Below are 8374 nucleotides of genomic sequence, written 5' to 3'. Positions count from 1 at the left end.
CGACCTGAGGCAGCACTGCAGTTGGAGCACCGCCAGGCGAGAACTGAAGCCTGGCCACACACACAGTCAAGCCCAAGAGTTGGCAGTTGACCATCATTAGCCCAGAGCCTTGAATTTGTCCTGTATCCTGAATGACTCAGTTATATGATCCCACAAAAAAAAATACTGTGCTGGCTACAGGAGCAATCCACTCACCAGGCTGCCCTCCTGGAAATGGGGCCCATGCCCGGGCCCCAGGATGACACCTGGTCCTGGTTCAACCATTCTGCTAGGAGGGCAGCTCTGACTGGTCTAAGTGGGCAGAGTGAGACTTCAAAAATTTTGAGGAACAGGCTTCTGGAGACCATGGGCCACACAGGCCCAGTGCAGGCTCAGGGCACATAGCCCAGCTGGTGCTGCCAGCCCAACCCAGACATCCAAGGGGATGGAGGAGAGGTTAGAACATTTTGAGGAAGGCACTCAGAAGCACTGAGTCCTCTGAGGCCTGGCCCGGGGCAGGGACCTGCTTGCCTACCTCTAACGGCAGTATTGGCCCAGTTTACCTCCAAGCTGTCCTCTCAGCCCTGAGTTTTGGGGGTCCTTAGTTCTTCTGGTGCAGGTATGTATGATATTCAAGGTCCTCCTCCACAGTCTTCCCTGGCCTGTCTGTTCAACCTCATCCCATCATCTCCTATTCCTTCTCCAACCCCACTGAGTCTAGGACTGAGTCTCTATAAGCAAGTGATGGAAACCCAGAGGAAACCAAATGGAGCAAAAGGGGGCCGCTCTGGCTCACCAACTGCTAAGCAAAATACTGCTTTGCATCAGGCTCAGCTGTGTCTGTGTAGCAGAGTGTTGTCCCTCTCTCCACCTCTTGACTCTACTTGGATCTAGTTTCTTCCCATCATAGATGTAAAGGCATTTAGAAGTGCCAGGGAAATGAGAATTCTTCCCCTCAAGTTTACGGCTCTTCCCACAAAGATTCTTTTCTGCCCACACTCTTGTGATTTCCCATCCCAGGGCCCTGAGGCCTTCCCTCCACTTGCAACATCTAAAGCTTAGCAATCCTTCAAGGCTCAGCTGAAATGCTACCTCCTCTGTGAGGTCTCCATTCCCCAAGCTGGGAGTGTGTCTATCCCCAGGTCTCTATTGGCCTCACCTGTCTTTCTCATCACTTGGTGTCATGGGGACTTTATACATATGTCAGGTCTCTCTAACTAGACAATAAACATCCAGAAGACCAGGTCTCCATGGAGCAGAGCCATGGTTGGAATAGGAACCCAAGAAAATAGCAAAAGGGCCCAGTGAAGGAGACAGGAGGAGGGGACCCATAGTGAAAGACAGGTTCTAGTAGCTATAGACAAAAGGAACCAAGTTATTGGTGGCACCAGGACTATTGTTGCCCACACAAAAATGTACCTGTCACATAAGGACTCTTTGGCTCCTAGGAAACATCTCTAAGGTGCCTGCCCGGCTCACAATGGTCCTCACTATGAATTCCTCTGCCCACCTACTTACCCACACCCCCACAGAGGTAATTCCCTAGCAGCCACATTTTCCTGTGTGACTCCATTCTCTGGACAAATTCCTGCTCCAGGGATTTGGGATTCAACCACAGCCAGGGAATCTCTGAGCTCGGCTAGGACTGAGTCTCTATAAACCCCACCCTACCCTTGGAAAAGCAGCAAAGACCTTTTACTATAAAAGGGAACTGAGAAGATGAGCCAAGATAAGAGGTATTGGCCAGGTCTCATTTAGAAACAAGTGATGGAAACCCAGATGAAACCAGATGGAGCAAAAAGGGGCCGCTCTGGCTCACCAACTGCTAAGCAAAATACTGCTTTGTGTTAGGCCCAGCTGTGTCTGTGTAGCAGAGTTTTGTCCCTCTCTCCACCTCTTGACTCTAGTTGGATCTAGTTTTTTCCCATCATAGATGTAAAGGCCTTTAGAAGTGCCAGGGAAATGAGAATTCCTTCCCTCAAGTTCACGGCTCTGCCCACGAAGATTCTAGCTGACACTGCTTGGACCACATGCCAGCCTTGAGCCAAAGTATGCTGATGGATGCCCTCCCCTGGTGTGTCTACCTGTGTCTGGGGGTGGAGGTGGGCTGGCAGAGGAATCCCCAAAAGCACTAGAAGAAGGGGGTCTGGCTGAGCAAACATGGTGAGAATCCAAACGTCCACTGAGCTCAGTCCTATTCAGAGCAAAGACAGCAATGCCTGACCCTCACAATCTCAGAAAGCCAAGCATCATCTTATTGGAGATGATTTCTGTTATATGTAACCAGAATAGCAAGGCAACCCCATTACATGCATCTATAACAGCACAGGCAAAAGACTAGATGGTTACATGAAAATCTTTTTTTTAATCATGTTTTAATTTTCACTTACAATTGACATGCATCATTATATTAGTTTCAGGTGTACACCCAAATAACCAGATATTACATAACTTAATAAGTGATCATCCCAATAAATCCCACACCCATCTAGCACCACACCTAGTTATTAGAATATTATTGACTATATTCCCTATGTTGTTACTTTACATCCCCATGACTATTCTGTAACAACCAATTTGTACTTCTTAATCTCTTCATCTTTTTCATCCATCCCCCTAACTCCCCTCCCTTCTGGAAACTAACAAGAAGTTCTATGTATCTATGAGTCTATTTCTATTCTGCTTGTTCATTTTATTTGTAGATTCAATTGTTGATAGATATGTACTTATTGCCATTTTATTGTTCATATTTTTGTCTTCTTCTTCTTAAAGAAGATCCTTTAACATTTCATATAATACTGGTTTGGTGGTGATGAACTCCTTTAGCTTTTCTTTGTCTGGGAAGCTCTTTATATGTCCATCAATTCTAAATAATAGCTTTGCAGAATAGAGTAATCTTGGTTGGAAGTCCTTGCTTTTCATCACTTTGAATATTTCTTGCCACTCCCTTCTGGCCTGCAAAGTTTATTTTGAAAAACCAGCTGAGAGTCATATGGGACCTCCCTTGTAGGTAACTAACTGCTTTTCTCTTGCTGCTTTTAAGATTCTCTGTTTGTCTTTAACCTTGTGCATTTTAATTATGATGTGTCTTGTTGTTTGGGACTCTCTGCACTTCCTGGATTTGTATGTCTGTTTTCTTCGCCAAGTTAGGGAAGTTTTCTGTCATTATTTTTTCAAATAGGTTTTCAATTTCTTGCTCTCTCTCTTCTCCTTCCAACATCCCCATGATGTGATGTTGGTATGCTTGAAGTTGTCCAGAAGCTCCTTACACTCTTCTCTTTTTAAAATTTATTTTTATTCTTTTTTTCTTTTTGCTGTTCTGATTGGGTGTTTTTTGCTTCCTTATATTCCAAATTAATAGTTTGACTCTCAGCTTCACCTACTGTACTGTTGATTCCCTGTAAATTATTCTTTATTTCACTTAGACTATTCTTCATTTCTTACTGGTTCTTTTATGCTGTTGAGATTTTCACTAAGTTCCTTGAGCATCCTTATAATCAGTGGTTTGAACTCAGTTTATAGTGGATTGCTTGTCTCAATTTTGTTTAGTTCTTCTTCTGGAGTTTTGTACTGTTCTTTCATTTGGGCCATGTTTCTTTGTTGCTTCATTTTGGCCACCTCCCTGTGTTTTTTTCTATGTATTAGGTAGACTTGCTACATCTCCTAGGCTTGGTAACATCACCTAATGCAGTAAGTGTCCTGTAGGGTCTAGTGGCACAGCCTTCCTGATCACCCCAGCTGAGTACTTGAGATGCACCCCTTTATGTGGGCTGTACACCCTTCTGTTGTCAGTGAGTCTTGATTGCTGTTGGCATGTCAATGGGATGGATTTACCCAGGCTGATCAGCTACAACGATGGGCTGTGACTACTTATCACCGACCTCCCACCACCTTGGAGGATCAGCTGTGCAGAGGCCCACTCTGCAGAGCAGGACTTACCTTATAGGGGATATGATACCCACTGAGTCCCCCCTTGAATGTATTGCTTGTGGAGATGATTGGGTGGTGGTGCTTCAATGTGGTATGAAGCTGTTCCCCTGGGTGCACTGTCTCTGGGGCCTCCTGGGAGATGCAGACCAAGGTCAGCCACAGCCTGTGTAGCATAAGCTACAAAGCAATCTGCAGATGGCTGCTTCTTGTATTGTGCTTGACGGTGCCCAGGTGAGACCAAGGTCAGCTGCTACTAGTGCCAGACCTGGAGCCACTTAACAAGAGGTATGGGGCTTGCTGAGCCCAGATGCTACTTGTTTCAGAGAATTTAGAAAAATCTCAGGACAGGCCATTCCTATGGTAAAGCCACTGGAAACAGCTTGGGTGGGCCCAAAAGTTGGGTGGGGGAGGGTCTCAGGGAATCACCAGGGTTAGGGTTGAAATTATACATGATTTTGGTTTTCTTCTTTATATAGTTTTTGAAGTTTCTCCAGATTATACTTATTTTACCTTTATATATAAGTACTAAATATTGATATAACAAAAAATGTAAAGAAAACAATATGTTTTTCAGCAAGAATCCTGACATTCAGGGATCATGACTATTATGTTTTGGCTTCTTAAACACACACACACACACACACACACACACGCACACTGTGACCTGTGGAATTGAGTGACACCATCCTATAGGTGCCCTTTATGTTGTCATAAAGTGCTTGGAGACATTAAAAGAAGTATTTTTGGCCCCATGGAAAATAATTTTAACTCTAATCATATTTAAGATTCACATGTGTATGGAAAGCTGTAATGCATAGTTGAGGGGGGAGGGTGATAAGATCCATAATAGGAGCAGCAACTAGAACCCCAGGAAAGAAATTACCATGAGGAAGTGGGCCAAGACTCAACACCACAATGTGAAGGTCAGGGGCAGTAGTGAGATAAAGGCTCCTGATTACTATAAACTGAGCTCCACTTGGAATGCAAAGATCTGAGGTTAAAGGGGCAGGGGGAGGGAGACATATATCATGGGGAACCTATTCAACTATGTTATTTTGGAAAATTACTTCTATGTACTTTGTTTTTCTTATCTGCACAATGGGGATAGGAGGATAATAGTAACAATTTCATGGTTGCTTGCAGGACCACAAGTATGTTAACTCTTATCATAGTGCTCTTTGGTTCATGGTAAATATTCAGTAAATGGTCATGATGGTGATGATGAAGGAAGCAGGCCTCATCCCAGAAGGCTCAGAGTAAAACTGGGGCCAGAGCGGTGAGGGGAGGAAACACCATTAGGAACTCAAGCATGGGACATACACATCTTCTCCCCTTAAAAAGATAACCTGAAATAGAAGGATTGTAAGCCCAGACATTTGGGAATAGGTGACAAGGCACTCTTGGGCACAGGCAAAAGAGTGAGTATTGTCCCAAGACCCAAGGACAGGGTGAAGATATATCATCATCTCTGCATGGGCAGCCAGTACCAAGAGGTACAGGAGGAGGCAGAGACTGGGGGTCAGAGATGATCGGCAAACAGTAGGGACAGACGCCCATGGCAGGGAGGTAGGAGATAGTTGACAATACAGCAGAGAGATGGTGAAAGCAGCAACTGAGAAGAGCTTCAGGGGCCTACTCTAATATAAATGAGACACCCCACACACACCCTACCCCTGTCTTCATTCTCATCTTTGATCCCAGGACACCTGGAGAAATACAATAAGAGGAAAGGTTATGGTCCTACCTTTTGAAAGTTAATGGCAATTGACCCAGTACACTGGGGGCGGAGGAGGGGAGGGCGAGGGTAAACTAGTAACCTTACCCAGAACCCACAAGTGTGTGGGGTTTAGGAGACTTCTATGGGAGATCCCTGAACCTTCTGGTACTACCCTAGAACAATCTTCTCTTGGGCACAGAGAGCAGATTATCACCATTGCTTCTGACCATGGTATACCGAAGTTGCTGCACCCTTCTCTGACTGGCTGCTCTGAGGGAGACCTCTGAGCATGGTCACATCGCCTGACCATGCCTCTAAGGCCTGCCTTTGTCCTCATCCCTCACCTGCATCAGCATCCCATGGGGAGCTTTTTAAAACTGTTACTGCCAGACTCCCACCCCCAGAGACTGGTTTAGGAGCCAGGCATAGGTGTTTTGTAAAAACTCCCAGGTCAGAACTACTCCTCTACATAATTTGGACCTTGCAGACCTTTTAAAGACCTGCGATGAAACAGACACGACTTGCTCGAGAATGCTGTGACCTGGATGAGGCCCCATGGAGCCTTCCCCAAGGGGACCCAGGTCCGGGACACTGACTCTGGGGATCCTTAGACATCCTGTCCCTCCCCTTAAAACTAACATGATCCCACCCAGCCAGTGTAGCTCAGTGGGTGAGCGTCAACCCAGGAACCAAGAGGTCATGGTTAGATTCACAGCCAGGGCACATGCTCGGGTTGCAGGCTCCATCTCCAGTAGGGGGTGTGCAGGAGGCAGCCAATCGATGATGTTCCTCTCTCAACGATGCTTCTATCTCTCTATCCCTCTCCTTTACTCTCTCTCTAAAAATCAATAAAAACATATTTTTTAAAAGATAAAGTAGCCTTAGCCAGTTTGGCTCAGTGAATAGGACCTTGGCCTGCGGACCGAAGGGTCCCAGGTTCAACTCCAGTCAAGGGCACATACCTCAGTTGCAGGCTCCTCCTCAGCCCGGCCCGGGGCCCTGGCTGGGGATTGTGCAGGAGGCAAACCAATCGATGTGTTTCTCTCACATTGATATTTCTCTCTGTCTTTCCCTCTCTCTTCCACTCTCTTTAAAAATCAATGGAAAAATAGCCTCAGGTGAGGTTTAAAAAAAAAAAAAGATAAAATAAAACGATCCCTTGAATACATGTCCCCAGAATCAGATCTGCATTTGAGCCATCGCCCAACCACTTACTATCAGTGTGTCTTTGTATGCCTTGCCTAATCTCCTAAGCCTCAGTTTCCTCTTCTAATAAGTGGGGATAATAGTACCTACCCCAGGGCATTATGGATGAAATTAAGAATGCATGACACAGCCCTGGCCAGTGTGGTTCAGTTGGTTGGGCGTCATCCTGTGCACCGAAAGATTGCAGGAGGCAGCCGATTGATGATTCCTTCTCTCTAAAAATCAATTTAAAAAATTGTTTTAAAGAATGCATGGTACAGTGTAGGCATGTAATAAAAAATAGCTGTTGTCATTCATTATATTATTACCCCAAACCAGTAAGGACAGAATGAGCCCATTCGCACATCTGCCACAACAACCCCGCACACATATCACCACCTCCACAAAGTACAACAGTGGGGGGACCAGACTCCACTGCCTGAAATGTGGCACTATCAGGACCAAGGATAGACACTCCCCTGTACCAATGACTGGCCTCCCTGATGTGGGTTTGCCCTGGATTCATTACTTGGTCCTTATCTTCCTCTTCTCCCATCTGCCTCTTTCCCCATTGATACTTCTATTTTTTCCCTTCTCCTCCTTTCTACCTGCTCTTACCCTATTTGTATCATAAAGTTTCATGACTTACAAACAACAGAAACTTATCCTAGCCATTGTAAGCAAAATGGGAATTGGTATGACAAGGAGGAGGAAGCAGGGACATTCTTGAGAGCAGTAAAAATGTCAAGGTCTCAGCACAGGACCATCTAGCCACATGCTGCTGCCGTTGACACAACAGATTCACCTACCACCATCCTCAAACCTTTGGTCACAGCCCAGGAGAGGGTATCCAATTGGTTGAGCCCAACTCACCTGCCCACTCACAGCTGTCCCCGAGAGAGGGGTAAATGGTCTCTTTGGTTTATACAGGGGACTGTGCCTATGCCTTTTATCAAGACTTCACTGAGTGGAGAACTGGGAGGCTGTGGGTGATCTCTGAACTGGTGATCCTGGTGATCTGGGAGGTAATAGGATTGGGAGATTTGATTGGCAGCCTCAAAATGACAAGTAATCACTACACTACCATCCCCCATCACCCAGTTTGTATTAAGGTATATTTTACATGTGATAAAATTTACCCTTTCTAGAATTCAGTTCTGAGAGTTTTTGATAAATGTATATAATCATGTAAACACCACTACAATCAAGATATAAAATTGTCCCATTCTCCCAAAATTCTCCTGTGCTCCTGTGTAGTCAACCTCTTCCTCAGCCCCAGTCCCTGAAATCACTGACCTCTTTTCTAGCCATATAGTTTTACCTTTCTTAGAATACCATATGAATAGAATCATACTTTTGAGCTGGCTTTTTTCACTGAGCATAATGAATTTGAGATTCATCCAAGTTGCTGTGTGTCTTAGTAGCTCATTATTGTTTACTAGAGGCCCGGTGCACAAAAAGGGGGTTCCTCAGCCCGGCCTATGCCCTCTTGCAGTCTGGAACCCCTCGGAGGATGTCCACCTGCTGGCTTAGGCCCACTCCCTGGGGGATCGGGCCCAAGCT

Source organism: Myotis brandtii, unplaced genomic scaffold, assembly GCF_000412655.1.
Source record: "Myotis brandtii unplaced genomic scaffold, ASM41265v1 scaffold368, whole genome shotgun sequence".
Classification (NCBI taxonomy): Eukaryota; Metazoa; Chordata; class Mammalia; order Chiroptera; family Vespertilionidae; genus Myotis; species Myotis brandtii.
The sequence above is the reverse complement of the archived record's forward strand: the minus strand, read 5'-3'. Positions refer to the sequence as shown.